Source organism: Bombina bombina, chromosome 6, assembly GCF_027579735.1.
Source record: "Bombina bombina isolate aBomBom1 chromosome 6, aBomBom1.pri, whole genome shotgun sequence".
Classification (NCBI taxonomy): Eukaryota; Metazoa; Chordata; class Amphibia; order Anura; family Bombinatoridae; genus Bombina; species Bombina bombina.
This window is the reverse complement of record NC_069504.1, coordinates 769,873,408-769,893,831: the sequence shown is the minus strand read 5'-3', so window position 1 is coordinate 769,893,831 and position 20,424 is coordinate 769,873,408. Positions and strand designations below refer to the sequence as shown.

The 20,424-nt window shown below is 37.5% G+C and overlaps 1 protein-coding gene across 5 annotated transcripts in view; it reads left to right on the top strand.

The window, feature by feature from the left end:
* The window catches only part of ADGRL1 (adhesion G protein-coupled receptor L1), a 491,322-nt gene that overhangs the window by 73,060 nt on the left and 397,838 nt on the right, over nucleotides 1–20,424 (top strand). The gene's annotated exons all lie outside the window — the stretch shown is intronic.

Here is a 20,424-nt window from a genome sequence, read left to right as displayed (position 1 = left end):
AAAAAAATAAATCTTAATTTTTGTCTAAGGAAGAGTGTATGTAATTTAACTGATTACACATATGCTTAACTTGATATCAGTTATCTGAGCCTCTGAGCCACTTCACCAAACAAACGTGTATATATTTAAAAATATCTGTGCTTATAGAATATACCAAAAATACCAATTATTTAAAGGTCCATAATAGTCGAAAAATGACATGCTCTGATTCGTTAGAGCATGTCATTTTAAGACTAGCAACACTGCACTACATTAAAGGGACACTCAATCAAAATGAAACTTTCATTATTCAGATAGAGCATGTCATGAACAAAATGTGCACAGTCTTTTTATATTTAAAATTTTGGATTAACCAGCTCCTACTGAGCATGTGCAATAATAAGTGTGTATGCATTTGTGAATGGCTGATGGGTATCACATGGTACGTGTATGCATTTGTGATTGGCTGATGGCTGTCACATGATACAGGGGGAGTGGAAAAAGACATAACTTTTAAAATTGTCAGGAAAAAAATCGACTACTCCTTTGAAGTTCAGACTAAGTGCTATTGCATTGTCTTGTTATCTTGCATTTGTTGATTATGCAAATCTACAGTGTTGACTAGTCCTTTAAGTGTAAACCCCGAAAAGGGGTTAAACACACAGTACAAGTACTGCTGATATTTAGCCACCAATCAGCAAGCCCAGGTCCTGAACCAAAAATGGCCCGGCTCATAAGCTTACATTCCTGCTTTTTCAAATAAAGATACCAAGAGAACGAAGAAAATTGATAATAGGAGTAAATTAGAAAGTTGCTTAAAATTGCATGCTCTATCTGAATTGTGAAAGTTTAATTTTGACTAGATTGTCCCTTTAAGCCTAAGCAGTGGGCAGATTTATACTTCCTGTCATTTTCAAAATCAAAATAAACACTGTTCACCATTTTTAACGCAAATTGTTTTATTTATTTAACATGTTTAAATAATGCCTTTTCATATAAATGTTAAATTAATAACACCAATCTTATCAGCTTTAGCAAATATACATGTATATGGACATACAAATGACCATGCCTATTAATAGATTTATAAAAATCAATATGTTTATCCACAATTATTTATGAACTTAATAATTCTACATTAAATGACAACCTGACAATTAATTTAATAAATTAGTTTTATAACGTACCAATACACAATATCAATGATCATTATTATTGCTACTAGTACTCAAATGAATCAATATATGAATCCTGCAGTAAAACATAATAAAATGACAAAACACAAATTGCATTATTCGTAAAACATGGCTCAGAATGCAACTCTAATGAATAGACATAGTATATTACAATAAATGCTATTTTAATAAACCCATAAAAGGATTAGTTAATTACCTCATACTGTTTGAGAGATGCCCATATAAATAATGTTATTAAAGGGATATTCCAGTGCCAAAATGGCATGGTCTGAATAGTTAGAGCATGCAATTTTAGAGTTACTGATCCTAGTTTAAACCAACATTAAACACTTTTGGGCTCACTTCCATTGACTAGTTAAAAATGGAGCTGTAAGCTACCAAAGCTGCCGAAAGCTAAAAGTAGTGTATGGCTCTATTTTTGTACCAGATTTCCATTGAAATATTTTGTTCATTGCGTGCAGTAGTTCTTTTCGTGTAGGTGTAAGTTAACGGTCTGTTAATGCTTCCACCCGATGTTGAATTTCTCGAACATTGCGTCATTGCTAAGGTAACCTGACCTTACACTATAAAATTTACATTTCTCCAACATTGGTGTGTCCGGTCCACGGCGTCATCCTTACTTGTGGGAATATCTCTTCCCCAACAGGAAATGGCAAAGAGTACAGCAAAAGCTGTCCATATAGTCCCTCCTAGGCTCCGCCCACCCCAGTCATTCTCTTTGCCGTTGCACAGGCAACATCTCCACGGAGATGGTGAAGAGTATGTGGTGTTTAGTTGTAGTTTTTTATTCTACTATCAAGAGTTTGTTATTTTAAAATAGTGCTGGTATGTACTATTTACTCTGAAACAGAAAAAGATGAAGAGTTCTGTTTGTGAGAGGAATATGATTTTATGAGTGAAAAATAGATAGGAGCGCTAAAAGCTAAAGGTGATGTTCATTTCTGCTACCTAGTTGGGGACCCATAGGTATTTTTAGGAGTTTGGTGTATCTTCCTGCGCTCTCTAGTACTATTCTCATACAGGAATATGATTTTAGCAGCAGTAACTAAAATCGTTTGCTGTTTCCACATAGGACTGTTGAGATGAAATAACTTCAGTTGGGGGAAACAGTTAGCAGACTTTTCTTCCTAAGGTATGACTAGCCATTTTTCTAACAAGACTGTGTAATGCTGGAAGGCTGTCATTTCCCCTCATGGGGACCGGTAAGCCATTTTCTTAGTCTCAAACAGAATAAAGGGCTTAATATGGGCTATAAAACTGGTAGACACTTTTATGGGCAAGATCGATTGCTTTATTTGGGCATTTTATAAAGTTTGATGTTGATATTCACACTTATAAACTTTGTGGAACGTTTTTTAACGTCAGGCACTGGTTTAGACACCTTTTCAGTCAGGAAGGGCCTTCCCTGTAGTAGGCTGAGCCTCATTTTCGCGCCATTACTGCGCAGTTACTTTTGAGAGCAGGACATGCAGCTGCATGTGTGTGGGTCTGAAAGTTGTTGAAAAGGTTCCTAGAAGGCTGCATTTGGTATCGTATACCCCCTGGGTTTGGTAAAGTCGCAGCAAAGGCTGTAGCTGGGACTGTAGAGGGGTTACAACTGTAACCGGCTCCGGTTTCTTCATTTTAAGGGTTAAAGGTCTCAAATTTGGGGTGCAATGCTTTGAATGCTTTAAGACACTGTGGTGAAAATTTGGTTAAATTTGAACAATTTCTTCATAGTTTTTCACATATTCAGTAATAAAGTGTGCACTGTTTAAAATTTAAAGAGACAGTAACGGTTTTGTTTAAAAACGTTTTTTGTACTTTATTGACAAGTTTAAGCCTGTTTAACATGTCTGTGCCTTCAGATAAACTATGTTCTGTATGTATGGAAGCCAAGGTGTCTCCCCCTTCAAAATTGTGTGATAATTGTGCCATAGCGTCCAAACAAAGTAAGGACAGTACTGCCACAGATAGTAAAGTTGCCCAAGATGATTCATCAGATGAAGGGAGTAGACATAGTTCTACATCATCTCCTTCTGTGTCTACACCAGTTTTGCCCACGCAGGAGACCCCTAGTACTTCTAGCGCGCCAATGCTTATTACTATGCAACAATTGACGGCAGTAATGGATAACTCCATAGCAAATATTTTATCCAAAATGCCTGCATATCAGAGAAAGCGCGATTGCTCTGTTTTAAACACTGTAGAGCAGGAGGGTGCTGATGATAATTGCTCTGTCATACCCTCACACCAATCTGAAGGGGCCATGAGGGAGGTTTTGTCAGATGGGGAAATTTCAGATTCAGGTAGAATTTCTCAACAGGCAGAACCTGATGTTGTGACATTTAAATTTAAATTAGAGCATCTCCGCGCACTGCTTAAGGAGGTGTTATCTACTCTGGATGATTGTGACAACCTGGTCATTCCAGAAAAATTGTGCAAGATGGACAAGTTCCTAGAGGTTCCGGTGCACCCCGACGCTTTTCCTATACCCAAGCGGGTGGCGGACATAGTGAATAAGGAGTGGGAGAAGCCCGGCATACCTTTTGTTCCCCCTCCTATATTTAAGAAATTATTTCCTATGGTCGACCCCAGAAAGGACTTATGGCAGACAGTCCCTAAGGTCGAGGGGGCAGTTTCTACACTAGCCAAGCGCACTACTATTCCTATCGAGGATAATTGTGCTTTCAAAGATCCTATGGATAAAAAATTGGAGGGTTTGCTTAAAAAGATTTTTGTACAGCAAGGTTACCTCCTGCAACCTATTTCGTGCATTATTCCTGTCACTACAGCAGCGTGGTTCTGGTTCGAGGAACTAGAAAAGTCGCTCAGTAGAGAGACTCCGTATGAGGAGGTTATGGACAGAGTTCACGCACTTAAGTTAGCTAATTCCTTTATTTTAGATGCCGCTTTGCAGTTAGCTAGATTAGCGGCGAAAAATTCTGGGTTTGCAATTGTGGCGCGCAGAGCGCTCTGGCTAAAGTCTTGGTCAGCGGATGTATCTTCCAAGACAAAATTGCTTAATATCCCTTTCAAGGGTAAAACTCTTTTTGGGCCAGAATTGAAAGAGATTATCTCAGACATCACTGGGGGTAAGGGCCACGCCCTCCCACAAGATAGGCCTTTCAAAGCCAAGAATAAGTCTAATTTTCGTTCCTTTCGCAATTTCAGGAACGGACCGGGCTCCAACTCTGCAGCCTCTAGACAAGAGGGTAATGCTTCACAAACCAAACCAGCTTGGAAACCGATACAAGGCTGGAACAAGGGTAAGCAGGCCAAGAAACCTGCTGCTGCTAACAAAACAGCATGAAGGAGTAGCCCCCGATCCGGGACCGGATCTAGTAGGGGGCAGACTCTCTCTCTTCGCTCAGGCTTGGGCAAGAGATGTTCAGGACCCCTGGGCACTAGAAATAGTTTCTCAGGGTTATCTTCTGGAATTCAAGGAACTACCCCCAAGGGGAAGGTTCCACATGTCTCACTTATCTTCAAATCAAATAAAGAGACAGGCATTCTTACATTGTGTAGAAGACCTGTTAAAAATGGGAGTGATACACCCAGTTCCAACCGTGGAACAAGGAATGGGGTTTTACTCAAATCTGTTTGTGGTTCCCAAAAAAGAGGGAACATTCAGACCAATTCTGGATTTAAAGATCCTAAACAAATTTCTCAGAGTGCCATCGTTCAAAATGGAAACCATTCGAACAATTTTACCTACAATCCAGGAGGGTCAATTTATGACTACCGTGGATCTAAAGGATGCGTATCTACATATTCCTATCCACAAAGATCATCATCAGTTCCTAAGGTTCGCCTTTCTGGACAAACATTACCAGTTTGTGGCTCTCCCATTCGGGCTAGCCACTGCTCCAAGGATTTTCACAAAGGTACTCGGGTCCCTTCTAGCGGTTCTAAGACCAAGGGGCATTGCAGTGGCACCTTACTTGGACGACATTCTGATACAAGCGTCGTCTCTTTCAAAGGCAAAGGCTCACACAGACATCGTTCTGGCCTTTCTCAGATCTCACGGATGGAAAGTGAACATAGAAAAAAGTTCCCTGTCTCCGTCGACAAGAGTTCCTTTCTTGGGGACAATAATAGATTCTTTAGAAATGAAGATTTTCCTGACAGATGTCAGAAAGTCAAAACTTCTAAGCGCTTGTCAAGTTCTTCATTCTGTTCCACGTCCTTCCATAGCTCAGTGCATGGAAGTAGTAGGGTTGATGGTTGCAGCAATGGACATAGTTCCTTTTGCGCGAATTCATCTAAGACCATTACAACTGTGCATGCTGAAACAGTGGAATGGGGACTATACAGACTTGTCTCCAGTGATTCAAGTAGATCAGAAGACCAGAGACTCACTCCGTTGGTGGCTAACCCAGGACCACCTGTCCCAGGGAATGAGTTTCCGCAGACCAGAGTGGGTCATCGTCACGACCGACGACAGTCTAGTGGGCTGGGGCGCGGTCTGGAACTCCCTGAAAGCTCAGGGGCTATGGTCTCGGGAAGAGTCTCTTCTCCCGATAAACATTCTGGAACTGAGAGCGATATTCAATGCTCTCAGGGCTTGGCCTCAACTAGCAAAGGCCAGATTCATAAGATTCCAATCAGACAACATGACGACTGTTGCTTACATTAATCATCAGGGGGGAACAAGGAGTTCCCTGGCGATGAGAGAAGTGACCAAAATCATAAAATGGGCGGAGGATCACTCCTGCCACCTATCTGCGATCCACATCCCAGGAGTGGAAAACTGGGAGGCGGATTATCTGAGTCGTCAGACATTCCATCCGGGGGAGTGGGAACTCCACCCGGAGATCTTTGCCCAGTTGACTCAATTATGGGGCATTCCAGACATGGATCTAATGGCGTCTCGTCAGAACTTCAAGGTTCCTTGCTACGGATCCAGATCCAGGGATCCCAAGGCGACTCTAGTAGATGCATTAGTAGCGCCTTGGACCTTCCACCTAGCTTATGTGTTTCCACCGTTTCCTCTCATTCCCAGGCTGGTAGCCAGGATCAAGCAGGAGAGGGCCTCGGTGATCTTGATAGCTCCTGCGTGGCCACGCAGGACTTGGTATGCAGACCTGGTGAATATGTCATCGGCTCCACCATGGAAGCTACCTTTGAGACAGGATCTTCTAGTACAAGGTCCATTCGAACATCCAAATCTAGTTTCCCTTCAGCTAACGGCTTGGAAATTGAATGCTTGATTTTATCTAAGCGTGGGTTTTCGGATTTTGTAATAGATACTCTGATACAAGCCAGAAAACCTGTAACTAGGAAGATTTACCATAAAATATGGAAAAGATATATCTGTTGGTGTGAATCCAAGGGATTCTCATGGAGTAAGATCAAAATTCCTAGGATCCTTTCTTTTCTCCAAGAAGGTTTGGATAAGGGATTATCAGCGAGTTCTCTAAAGGGACAGATTTCTGCTTTATCTGTCTTATTACACAAACGACTGGCAGCTGTGCCTGATGTTCAAGCTTTTGTTCAGGCTTTGGTCAGGATCAAGCCTGTTTACAGACCTTTGACTCCTCCCTGGAGTCTGAATTTAGTTCTTTCAGTTCTTCAAGGGGTTCCGTTTGAACCTCTACATTCCATAGATATCAAGATGTTTTCTTGGAAAGTTCTGTTTTTGGTTGCTATTTCTTCTGCTAGAAGAGTTTCTGAGTTATCTGCTCTGCATTGTAATCCGCCCTATCTGGTGTTCCATTCAGATAAGGTTGTTTTGCGTACTAAACCTGGTTTCCTTCCAAAGGTTGTTTCCAACAAGAATATTAACCAGGAAATAGTTGTGCCTTCTTTGTGTCCGAATCCAGTTTCAAAGAAGGAACGTTTGTTACACAATCTAGATGTAGTTCGTGCTTTAAAGTTCTATTTAGAAGCAACAAAGGATTTCAGACAAACGTCTTCTCTGTTTGTCGTTTATTCTGGCAAGAGGAGAGGTCAAAAAGCTACTGCTACCTCTCTTTCCTTTTGGCTGAAAAGCATCATCCGATTGGCTTACGAGACTGCCGGACGGCAGCCTCCTGAACGCATCACAGCTCACTCTACTAGGGCTGTGGCTTCCACATGGGCCTTCAAGAACGAGGCTTCTGTTGATCAGATATGTAAGGCAGCGACTTGGTCTTCCCTGCACACTTTTGCCAAATTCTACAAATTTGATACTTTTGCTTCTTCGGAGGCTATTTTTGGAAGAAAGGTTTTGCAAGCCGTGGTGCCTTCCGTTTAGGCAACCTGATTGGCTCCCTCCATTCACCCGTGTCCTAAAGCTTTGGTATTGGCTCCCACAAGTTATGGATGACGCCGTGGACCGGACACACCAATGTTGGAGAAAACAGAATTTATGCTTACCTGATAAATTACATTCTCCAACGGTGTGTCCGGTCCACGGCCCGCCCTGGTTTTTTAATCAGGTTTGATGAATTTATTTCTTTAACTACAGTCACCACGGCACCCTATAGTTTCTCCTGTTTTTTCTCCTGTCCGTCGGTCGAATGACTGGGGTGGGCGGAGCCTAGGAGGGACTATATGGACAGCTTTTGCTGTACTCTTTGCCATTTCCTGTTGGGGAAGAGATATTCCCACAAGTTATGGATGACGCCGTGGACCGGACACACCGTTGGAGAAAGTAATTTATCAGGTAAGCATAAATTCTGTTTTTTAATGTCTGCATTCCTTATCTGTGATCACCTCTATAAAGAAACAAAAGAAAAGATGTGCTGAATTCATTACAGAATTAAATGGAATGAAAAATATTATCTAATGAAAAAACTTTTTTTTTAAAATTCATAAATCTATTAATATATGTAATATTCATTGCTGGCATAGGCCCAGTTGGATTTATGGAGATATGTGCTTGACTATATTTTTATAATGCAAATACATATTGATATTTAAATAGGAACATATCTCCAACTAGACCTTTAAAGGGATAGTAAAGTCAAAATTAAATTTTCATGATTTAGATAGGGCATGTCATTTTAAACAACTTTCTAATTTACTTTTATCATCAAATTTGCTTTGTATCTCTTATTATTCTTAGTTGAAAGCTAAACCTAGGTATGCTCATATGCCAATTTCTAAGCCCTAGCAGACCGCCTCTGCATTTGACAGTTTTTCACAGCTAGAGGGCGTTAGTTTATGTGTTTCATATAGATAACACTGTGTTCATGTACGTGAAGTTATTTAAGAGTCAGCACTAATTGCATGAAATGCAAGTCAGTCAAAAGATCTGAGATAAGGAGGTAGTCAGCAGAAGTAAACAGTAACATTTTTGGTGTTTACCATCCCTTTAAATATTTAAACAACAAAATATATTAAACTGTACAACCCTAAGCACCGTGAACAAACAACAGGTATTTTAGCCATTAAATAATAATCATTCTTAAAATATATTCAGATCTCATTTAGCATTATAACATCAGCAGGTTTTCTAGAATCTAGCCTGAGCATCTAATAATTTTATTTTCTACATATTAAATGGAATCTGTCAACCTTCTGACCGCTTTGTTGACCTGTTCAATAACCAGCGACCTAAAGGTAATAACCTATGAATCATGGGTAATAATATAATGCATGGTCAAAGCAGAACACGAGTTATTGGAACTAATGTAGTTCAAATACTTCCTGATCCGAATTTTGAATTGCCTGGTTATGTGACCAATATATTGTATTACGCTCACATAAATATTAAAAATTAAAAACGTAGAGGTGCATTTTCTTCAACATTTAATGTCATATGTGTTACCCCCAACTGATTGAGACAAATTTAAAAATAAGTGCAAAAAATTCAAGTATTTTGGATCACTATCCATGAACCATAAGACATTTTTGTGCTCAAATTATAAGTGAATGGTAAAAGTTGATAGCATGGGCATTAGTGTCACAAACGCTAAACGTATTCCCTTAGAGCTATACCAATTCATGCCAGGTAGAGCGAATATCATTTTTGAGTGATTCTTTAATTAAAGGGACACTATACCCAAACATTTTCTTTCATGATTAAGGTAGAAAATATAATTTTAAACAACATTCCAATTTACTTCTATTACCTAATTTGCTTTATTCATTAGATATACTTTAATGAAGAAATAGCAATACACACAGTGAACCAATCAGAGGAGGCATCTATATGCAGCTACCAATCAGCAGCTACTAAGCATATCTAGATATGCTTTTCAGCAAAGAATATCAAGAGAATGAAGCAAAATAGATAATAGAAGTAAATTAGAAAGTTGTTTAAAATTATATGCTCTTTCTAAATCATGAAAGAAAAAATTTGTGTTTCATGTCCCTTTAGCAGATTTCTATTAGTTGAGCTAAATTATTCTTGTTGAGTATCACGTATGCCAAAAGCTGTTCTAGCTTGCTACTTCAGCTGTTTTAGCATGCTACTTCCCCTTAGGTATTGGATTTTATGGTTTATGTGTTTGCTTTATACTTTGCCATATTAGTCTTCTTGTACATATTAGATTTAATGCACATACTGTATCTATATACTAAGTTCATACCCACCAATATGCATGATCCTTAACCTTCCCACCACTCATTGTCATATAACTCTTCCCCAGCACTTCAGCACTTTTTTTTTCTATTTACTTTTTAACCCTTTGATTGCCATTTATTAATCAGGTGTAGCAGAAAGCAAAATAGCAAACATTGGGGTTGAATACAATCCTGACAAAAAGTTTATTTATCTACAAAAAGTTCCTTAGACTTTAATTGTGAATTTTGTCAATAAATTGTTAAACTTTTCTAAAGGATTGTGATTGATCACATAAATATGTATAAACAAAAGAAAGCAATATTTTGGATAGCACATCCGTGCTACACAACCGATACTTATGCGCAAAATGAGTGCACTACTAGCAATCTTGGCTTCTTATTGAAAGCTTAGGGTGCACTATATATGTAGTAAATGCCTAAAGGTGCTTATGTAAAATGAGTTAACCATCAGCTTCATATAGAAAGAGAAGCACTCTACCAGGAATGAACAACAGCTCAGTAGCTTGTTCTATAGTGAGTTACCCCCTAGGAGAAGCCTCTTTTAGCCCAGTGTGCTTTTCACAGAGGAGAACTTTCCTGAAGTATATCAGTCTGATCCAGCCTAGTAAAGTCAGTCCAGCCCTGAAATACCAGGAACATGACAACCCCAGACAACTGTTTCGGGCTTCATTGGGCCTCATCAGTGAGGTGCAGTATATTTCTCTAAACACATTGGGCAAGGAGTCAATGGTATTTCTAACCAAATGGATGTCACGTTCCTATTGAAATTTAAACTAGAGACTATAAATGGTCAAGCTTGCACTTTCCTCTCTATTCAACAAAATTTAAAAAGAAAAATTCTCTACATTTTGGGTGTTGTAGCCTGCGCATCTCTGTCTAGCATATTGTGGTGCCCTTTGTTGGACCAATCAAGACTGAGCACCTTCTTGGTGCATTTGTTGCTATGACAAAGATGCCACAAAGTAGCGCTAATCCCATAACGAAGAAAACAATGTATTGCTATGAGCACAAACATTCCATTGATCCAGAGTATAACTGAGAAAAAAACATACAATGCATGCAAACATTTAATATACAGTTTAAAGTATGAAGTTTTATTTTAAAAACCATGAGGTTTGTCCACCAACCTGCCCTGAAAACAGGAATTAAAGACAATTATAATAAAAAGAACAAAGGAAGTGAAAGCATCAAATCAGATCCATTAAAAAGACTAGGACACAGCACTCAATCAGGCAAAGTAAAAAATGCAAAAATCAAAAGACAGGGACATGTTCACAGCAAGAGTATGCAATGTTTAATAAATAAATATACAAGAAAATATTAAAAAATACCCGAATGGATCCCACACAACAGAGCTAAAGCCGGCAAACTAATGGGGTGCACCACAGCTATAATGTTCCAAATGTAATTGCGCCAGTTCAATGCAAGTATCCAAAGATGTGGCAGCACACGCTATAAAGACCGGTCAGTCCCCAAAACAAAAAAGATCCTGTTCCCAGAGATTCAAAAGGCCATATCCATAGGCGCGTGAGAGTGAATGCCCCGGGTATCCAATAGCAAACAGGTTGGGTCGTCCGACTCCATCAGTCGTTACAGAAATACCTGAATGCTCCTGCATGGCCGCTCCTCCAAATTGAGATACGCTCAAGCCAAAGTGCCTTCCTTGTACTGAGGTCCGTGGAGTATCTCATTTACCCTCCTTGTTAGCTCCTATGGATATGGGGGTAGATTTATCAAACAGCAGATGTTGCTTATTCCATGCAAGCCTTTTTAAGACCAATGCTCTTTAACTTGTCCACCACTTCTGAGATGGCGGACTGCAATCATGCCGATCAGATACGATTGGGATGATCAACACCCCAGGGCATTTAGCTATGTCGGGCGGACATGATTCCTTACAGCGAATCATGTCCGCCCGACATTTGATAAATCGGCCCCATGGCCTTTTGAATCTCTGGGAACAGGCTGTTCTTTGTTTTGGGAACTGACCGGTCTTTATAGCATGTGCTGCCACAGCTTTGGATACTTGCATTGAACTGGCGCAATTACATTTTGGAACATTATAGCTGTGGTGCACCCCATTAGTTTGCCGGCTTTAGCTCTGTTGTGTGGGATCCATTAGGGTATTTTTTAGTATTTTCTTGTATATTTATTTATTAAACATTGCATACTCTTGTTGTGAACATGTCCCTGTCTTGATTTTTGCATTTTTTACTTTGCCTGATTGTATCCTTGTCTTTTGAATAGATCTGATTTGATGCATTCACTTTCTTTGTTCTTTTTATTATATTTGTTACTAGGTTGCACCTTTCTGGTTACTTTTTTTTTTCTTGCTTTTCATTTAGGGCGAGTATTCCTTTTTACTTTAGTTTTTTTCTGAATTAAAGAATATTACAGGAAAGTACACTTGTCCATTAGAGATTTTGGAGTGGGCATAAGTGTTTGTTCAAGGACTTGGATGTTATAATAAAAATAATAGACCCCCTAGACCCTCTTCAAAGCTTTTTTGGATGGGCTGGGATTGGTGTTGGATTTGAGCCCAGTGTTAAGTATCTGACATGTTTTTACTATTCAGTGTCATCCAAAAAGTATTGAAAATGGAGCTTCATGTACTGATTGTAGCGGCTCTTAATTTATAAGAACGCCTTATTGGAATTGAAAAACAATCAGAACAGATGATTTATAAGGCTGAAATGTCTAGGTTAAAAAAAAGTCATATTTAAAAGGAACATGCAATAGGATAATGTTCCATTAATTTTATTGGACAATTTATTGCATACAGAGCTGACTTTAACTATGTGTTTGACCTTTTTTCAGGGCTCAAACAAACACACATATACATATAGGCAATCAATAGTATTTTTCTATTTCATATAGTGAAATAAAAAAATACACCAAACCAATTTATGTCCCCTTAAAAGATGAATATCAGATTTAGGGGGATATTTATCAAAGCCTCAACCGCAAATACGCTAGAATTCTGCAGCGTAATTGTTGCAAGATTGATCCGACCTAATTATCAAAGCCTACAGAGCGGCAAATGTTGAAATTAGTGACGTAACATACGATCTGCCGGACTCAATCCAATGCAGATCGATGCTTACGTCATTACAGATGCTCCGAATACACATTCGGCTCTGACACTTTTTCAAAGTTATCAAACTTTTAACAGATACGCTCGCGGCTATTCCAGCCCAGCGTACCTAGATTTCAATCCGCCACCCTGGAGGCCGTGGATGCCATAGAAATCAATGGGAGTCTGAAAGCACCGAAAGCTTATGTTCGATGCTGACAGATATCCCATTGATTTCTATGGTTGAAAACATGTGTAACATTTACACCTAACACCCTAACATAAACCCTGAGTCTAAACACTCCTAATCTGCTGCCCCGACATCGCCGACACAAATAAAATGCATCAACCCCTATCCTGCTGCTCCCGACCCCGCCGCAACCTAAAAAAAAGTTATCAACCCCTATTCCACCGCTCCCCGACACTTCCGCCACTAAATAAATATATTAACCGCTAAACCTCTGGCCTCCCACATCACTACCACTAACTAAACCTATTAACGCCTAAACCGACAGCCCCCCACATCGCCAAAAAATAAATTAAGCTATTAACCCCTAAACCTAACAACCCGCTAACTTTAAATTAAAATTACAACATCCCTATCTTAAAATAAGTTTAAACTTACCTGTAGAATTAAAATAAACTAATTTTAAACTATTAATTAACCTACCCTAACTATTATACTACAATTAAATTAAACTGCCAATTAAATTAACTAAATTACATATGAAAGAAACCTAACCCTACTAAAATTATTTAAATATACTATTAAACATTATTACAAATTACTAAATTACAGGGAAAAAAAACTAAGTTACAAAAAACAAACACTAAATTACAAAAAAGAAAAAAACATTATCAAAAATAAAAAAGAATTACACCTAATTTAATAGCCCTATCAAAATAAAAAAGCCCACACCCCAAAATAAAAAACCCTAGTCTACAATAAACTACCAATGGCCCTTAAAAGGGCCTTTTGTGGGGCATTGCCCCAAAGAAATCAGCTCTTTTGCCCAAGAGTAAAACCCACCACCCAACCAACCCACCCACCCCCCAAATAAAAAAATCTAAAATAACCTAAGCTCCCCATTGCCTTGAAAAGGGCATTTGTAAGGGCATTGCCCTTAAAAGGGCATTTAGCTCTTTTACATGCCCAGACCCTAATCTAAATATAAGGATGAGAGCTCAATCCTATTGGTTGATTGGAACAGCCTATAGAAGGAGAGCTGCTCAAATCCTATTGGCTGATTGGAACAGCCAATAGGATTTTAGCAGCTCTAATCCTATTGGCTGATTGAAATCTTTCAGCCAATAGGAATGCAAGGGACGCCATCTTGGATGACAACACTTGCATTGAAGTTCCAGTTTACGGCAGCGACCGTATTAAGAGGATGCTCCGCGCCGGATATCTTCAGGATGGACCTGCTCCGCGCCGGATGGATGAAGATAGAAGATGCCATCTGGATAAAAATCGAAGAGGCGGCCTTGGATGAAGATCGAAGAGGCCGCCTGGATGAAGACTTCTTGCCGGCTGCATGGATCCTTCAAGCGGGACTTCAATAACTGTAAGTGGATTGTATGGGGCTTAGTGTTATGTTTATTTAAGGGTTTTTTGGGTGGCTTTTATTTTTAGATTAGGGTCTGGGTATGTAAAATGGCTAAATGCCCTTTTAAGGTCAATGCCCATACAAATGCACTTTTCAGGGCAATGGGGAACTTAGGTTATTTTAGATAAGTTTCTTTATTTGGGGGGGTTGGTTGGTTGGGTGGTGGGTTTTACTGTTAAGAGGTGTTTGTATTTATTTTTTTTTACAGGTAAAAGAGCTGATTTCTATGGGGCAATGCCCCACATAAGGCCCTTTTAAGGGCCATTGGTAGTTTATTGTAGGCTAGGTTTTTTTTTATTTTGGGGGGCTTTTTATTTTGATAGGGCTATTAGATTAGGTGTAATTCTTTTTTATTTTTGATAATGTGGTTTTTTATTTTTTTATATTTAGTGTTTGTTTTTGTAACTTAGTGTTTTTTTTCTGTAATTTAGTAATTTGTAATAAGGTTTAATAGTATATTTAAATAATTTTAGTAGGGTTAGGTTTTTTTAATATGTAATTTAGTTAATTTAATTGGTAGTTTAATTTAATTGTAGTATAATAGTTAGGGTAGGTTAATTAATATTTTAAATTAGTTTATTTTAATTCTACAGGTAAGTTTAAATTTATTTGAAGATAGGAATGTTGTAATTTTAATTTAAAGTTAGCGGGTTGTTAGGTTTAGGGGTTAATAGCTTAATTTAGTTTATGGCGATGTGGGGGCTGATGGTTTAGGGGTTAATAGGTTTAGTTAGTGATGTGGGAGGCCAGAGGTTTAGGGATTAATACGTTTATTTAGGTTGCGGCGGGGTCGGGGAGCGGCGGGATAGGGGTTAATAACTTTATTTAGGTTGCGGTGGGGTCAGGGAGCAGCGAGATAGGGGTTAAACATTTTAGTATAGTGGCGGCGTATAGTGATGGTATAAATAAAGTTGGTAAAAAGACTGAATAGACGCAAGATCGGCTTGATAGATATCCCCCTTAGTGTTGTAAAACTTGAGAAAGGCTTTTAAAGTCTTTTTGAAGGACAGGCAGAAAAATGCTAAAAATGACTTCTGCTTATTGCCTTTGTTATACTATTAAAAAGGTTTGGAGAGGGAAGAAATATCATCTACTTAAAATACAAAGATCTGCAGGAGGGAGGCATTTCCATGGGAGATCAAACAAATGATAAATTATTTACATCAATTAGAGGAAGGGATAAGTGTAGTAACTATAAATAAATACAAAACAGTTTGGAGCACAGACAATCATATAAGAGGAATATTGACAGCATTAGTGGACACTGACATGTGAGTCATTATTTTGAAGGATATAAAAGTAGACCATCTACAGCAGGGATATAATGTGGGGAATCTATTGGAATAGTTTGTATAATTCATTGCTTTATAGACAGTATATTTTAAAAGCAGAAAATTATTTACTTAAAGGGACAGTCTAGTCGAAAAGACACTTTTATTATTCAGATAGGGCATGTAATTTTAAACAATTTCCCACCAATTTTGCTTTGTTTTCTTGGTATTCTTAGTTGAAAGCTAAACCTAGGAGGTTCATATGCTAATATCTTAGACCAAGAAGACCACCTATTATCTGAATGCATTTTAACAGTTTCACCACTAGAGTGTGTTAGTTCATGTGTGCCACATAGATAACACTGTGCGCAGGCACGTGAAGTTACCCAGGAGCCAGCACTGATTGGCTAAAATGCAAGTCTGTCAAAAGAACTGAAATAAGGGGACAGAGGCTTAGAAACAAGGTAATCACAGAGGTAACAATTGTATTTATATATTTATATATATATATATATATATATATATATATACTCTGTTGGTTATGCAAAACTAGGGAATGAGTAATAAAGGGATTATCTGTCTTTTAAAACAATACAAATTCTGGTGTAGAGTGTCCCTTTAAAGGGATATGAAACCCAAACATTTTCTTTCATGATTCAGACAGAGCACACAGTTTTAAACAACTTTCTAATTTACTTATATTATCCGATTTGCTTCATTTTCTTGGTATCCTTTGTTGAATGAGCAGCAATGAAATACTGAGCGCTATCTAAACACATATGGTTAGCCAGTGACAAGGGGCATATATATATACAGTCAATCAGCAGTTAGTCCCCAGTAGAACATTGCTGCTCCTGAGCCTACCATGATATGCTTTTCAATAAAGGATATCAAGAAAATGAAGCAGATTAGATAATAGAAGTAAATTGAAAAGTTGTTTAAAATTGTATGCTGCATCTGATTCATGAAAGTTTAATTTTAACTTTACGTTTCCTTTAAAGTGATTCTTACGTTATCAAATGTTATAAACTTAATCTTTATCCAGTTAAAGGGCAAAATTCACTTAGTGGTCTCTCCGTCTTCCCCGCTCGCTTTCTATTTTATTCTATGCATCACATTAAAGAGTTATTTTATATTGTACTATTGTTTGCATATACCTTCACAAAGGGGTAAACACCTGTGCTGGAATGTGTTAGAGCATTTTAATATTGCACTATTGTATATAACTATATATAGTTAAAATCACCTCTAGAGCAGTAATTCACTACTGGGAGCTAGCTGAAAAAAATAGTGAGCCAATGACAAGAGGTATATATGAGCAGCCACCAATCAGAAGCTAGCTTTCAGTACTGCATTGCTGCTGCTTTTGAGCTTATAAAGATATGCTTTTCAACAAAAGATGCAAAGAGAAGGTCAATGTTATAATAGAAGTTAATGAAAATGTGTCTTACAATTGCATGCTCTGTCTGAATTTGGAATTTTTCATTTTTTCATTTTTAAAGGAGCATTAAATACAACAGAATTACATAATTAACAAGTCCATAATCAAAAGACAACACAAAAACACTTAAATTTTCAAATAAGCAGTTGATTATTAAATTCATTTTCCCCTTTCGTCTTCCCTCTTTATCATGTGATCCATCAGCCAATCACAGAGTAATATACATATACCCTGCAAACTTGAGCATATATTTAGTATGCGCTGGTGCCTCAAAAATTCTGCATATAAAAATGCTGTGCTAAATTTGATAATGGAAGTGTTTATGCACTGAATATAGCACATAGGCCGCTGCTGACTGGTCTTGCGGCCATGTTCAGCTCTTGATTAGTAGCGTATTTCTGCTCTGGAGGCCTTTAAATAAGTTATTGCAATGTTGCTTTTCCGTAACTACATTTTCTAAAAATGCTGTAATGTATTAGATATTTTGTATTGCAGCTTTATACTTATTTAAAGGGACAGTCAAGTAAAAAAAAAACTTTCATGCTTTAACAGGGCATGTAATTTAAATTAAACAACTTTCCAATTTACTTTTATTACCAATTTTGCTTTGTTCTCTTGGTATTCTTAGTTGAAAGCTAAACCTAGGAGGTTCATATGCTAATTTCTTAGACCTTGAAGGCCGCCTCTAATCTGAAAGCATTTTGACAGTTTTTCACCACAAGAGGGCATTAGTTCATGTGTTTCATATAGATAACATTGAGCTCAGGCACGTGAAGCTCCTAGAAGTCAGCACTGATTGGCTAAAAATGCAAGTCTGTCAAAAGAACTGAAATAAGGGGGCAGTTTTCAGAGGCATAGATACAAGGTAATCACAGAAATAAAAAGTGTATTATTATAACTGTGTTGGTTATGCAAAACTGGGGAATGAGTAATAAAGGGATTATCTACCTTTTTAAACAATAACATTTCTGGTGTTAACGATCCCTTTAGGTAGTGAACTGATAAGTAAGAATTAGCAAATCAGCTACCAAAATTACTTAGGAACGGAAGAAGCTGGAATGGTGTGTATGTGTTGTGTAGGTCTGTGTTTGAATAAACTTTACCTGAGAGGATGGTAAGGTAGTTGGTTCTGCATAGGATGGAGAGGCATATTAATGAATTTTACCCAGACTTAGTTCCATGTTATTTGAATTAGAGCATTTATGTTCTATGTAATTACTATAACATTGAAAAAAAAATAAACATTGCATAATCCACTACACAACATGGACTCTGATCGTTCCACAAGCCTATAAGCTTTGTAATGTAAATGAATAAAGACTCCCAAGTGGAAGACACATATAAAAACCTAAAAGGAGAATCATAAAGCAAAATAGGAAGGTAAACATTTCATATAGAAATATGAATGAGAAGCTAGAAACGGGTTAAAAAATTATATTTTGGTCATACAAATAGGTGTGAGAAAGAGAAGACAAATAAATGAGAGACAAAAACATGAGAGAGACTGAGTCAAACAATTAAACAGGACAGACAGAATCAAACGTATTGAAACAGTAAGATGACAGAGTCCTCAAACACATTGAAAAACGTAGAGACAGAGTCAAACACCTTAAAATACCAAAGAGACAGAGTCAAAAAACATTATAAAAGTATAGAGAGTTAATGATTCTGTCTCTATCCTGTTTGACTCTGCCCCTCTTCTCTTTCAAAGAATTTGATTCTGTTTCTCTCCTGTTTCAAAATGTTTGATTCTCTCTCTTGTGGCAATGTCTTTAACTCTGTACCTCTCCTGTTTCCAACACATTGAAGCAGTAGAGAGAGTCAAAAACATTATAACAGGGGAGAGACAGAGTCAAACAAATTGTACCAAGAGAGAGACAGATCTTTGTGTATTTCAAAAACTAATAGAGGGGTTGATCATCATTCTGTGCTTGTATTTGATATATAACAGTATATTTAGTCTCAGCCTGTATTGTCAGTGAGTTTTTCCAACTATCCCTAAATGCTTCAACGGTTAACATCCCTGAAACACAAAATTGTTACCTCAAAAGCAACACAAAATCATTACTTGCCTCCTTAATCATGCAGTATCTTGATTAAAAAATATATATTGGACATGATTAAAGGAACACTGAACCCAAATGTTTTCTTTCGTGATTCAGATAGAGCATGAAATTTTAAGCAACTTTCTAATTTACTCCTATTATCAATTTTTATTCATTCTCTTGGTATCTTTATTTGAAATGCAAGAATAAGTTTAGATGCCGGCCCATTTTTGGTGAACAACCTGGGTTGTCCTTGATGATTGATGGATAAATTCATTCACCAATAAAAAAGTGCTATCCAGAGTTCTGAACCAAAAAAGATGCCTTCCTTTTCAAATAAAGATAGCAAGAGAATGAAGAAAAATTGATAATAGGAATAAATTAAGAAAGTTGCTTAAAATTGCATGCTCTATCTGAATCATGAAAGAAAAAAAATGGGTTCAGTATCCCTTTAACAACAGAAAAAAAAATTGTGTTATCAAGGGCTTATCGATAACATCACAGGTTGAAGACCTGTATTTTTATTTCTTCATTTTAATAGTGTGTAGCGATGGTTATAGGTGGAAAGTGTGCAAAATGGCTCCAAAATCATAGAGGTAGGTTTGAATGTCTCTCTAAAGTTTTTGTGAACACCTTTCTCAAGTTTGTAAACTATTTTGGCTGGCTATGTTACATCGGTCAATTTATATATTGTAAATGTTTACGTCTTCATTACTATATTACACAGCTAACCTTTCCCTCCTTGTTTAGTGACACTTTTGTTAGAGACACTTTTGGTATACTTTAGAAATTATGTGAGACAGCTGTTTGCTTGTTTGAATAATGAAAGGTTAAATTTAACTTTACTGTCCCTTTAATAAAAAACCCGATAGAGTATGCAATTTAAAAAACAAACACAAAAAAAAACCAATTTACTTCTATTATCAAATTTTCGTTAAGGCTCAAGAGCAGCAATGCACTACTGGGAGGTAGCTGAATGCCTATATGTGCAGCCACCAATCACCAGCTAGCTCTCACTAGGACATGTATGTTCTTGAGCTTACCTAGGCATGCTCTTCAACAAAGGACACAAAGAAAACAAAGCAAATGTATACGCTAATTAAAAAAAGTGTTTCAAATTTCTTTATCTAAATCATGAAAGTTTCATTTTGACTTTACTGCCCCTTTAATATACCTTTGGATACCTCAGGTACACAGTTTTTAGAAATGGAAATACTGTAAGCTTGTTGATAAATATAGGCAATATTCCACTATGTGTCATAAAATCCTTTCAGAATTAACAGAGTTTGTGATTAAAGAAGATACACTGAGCAATTTTG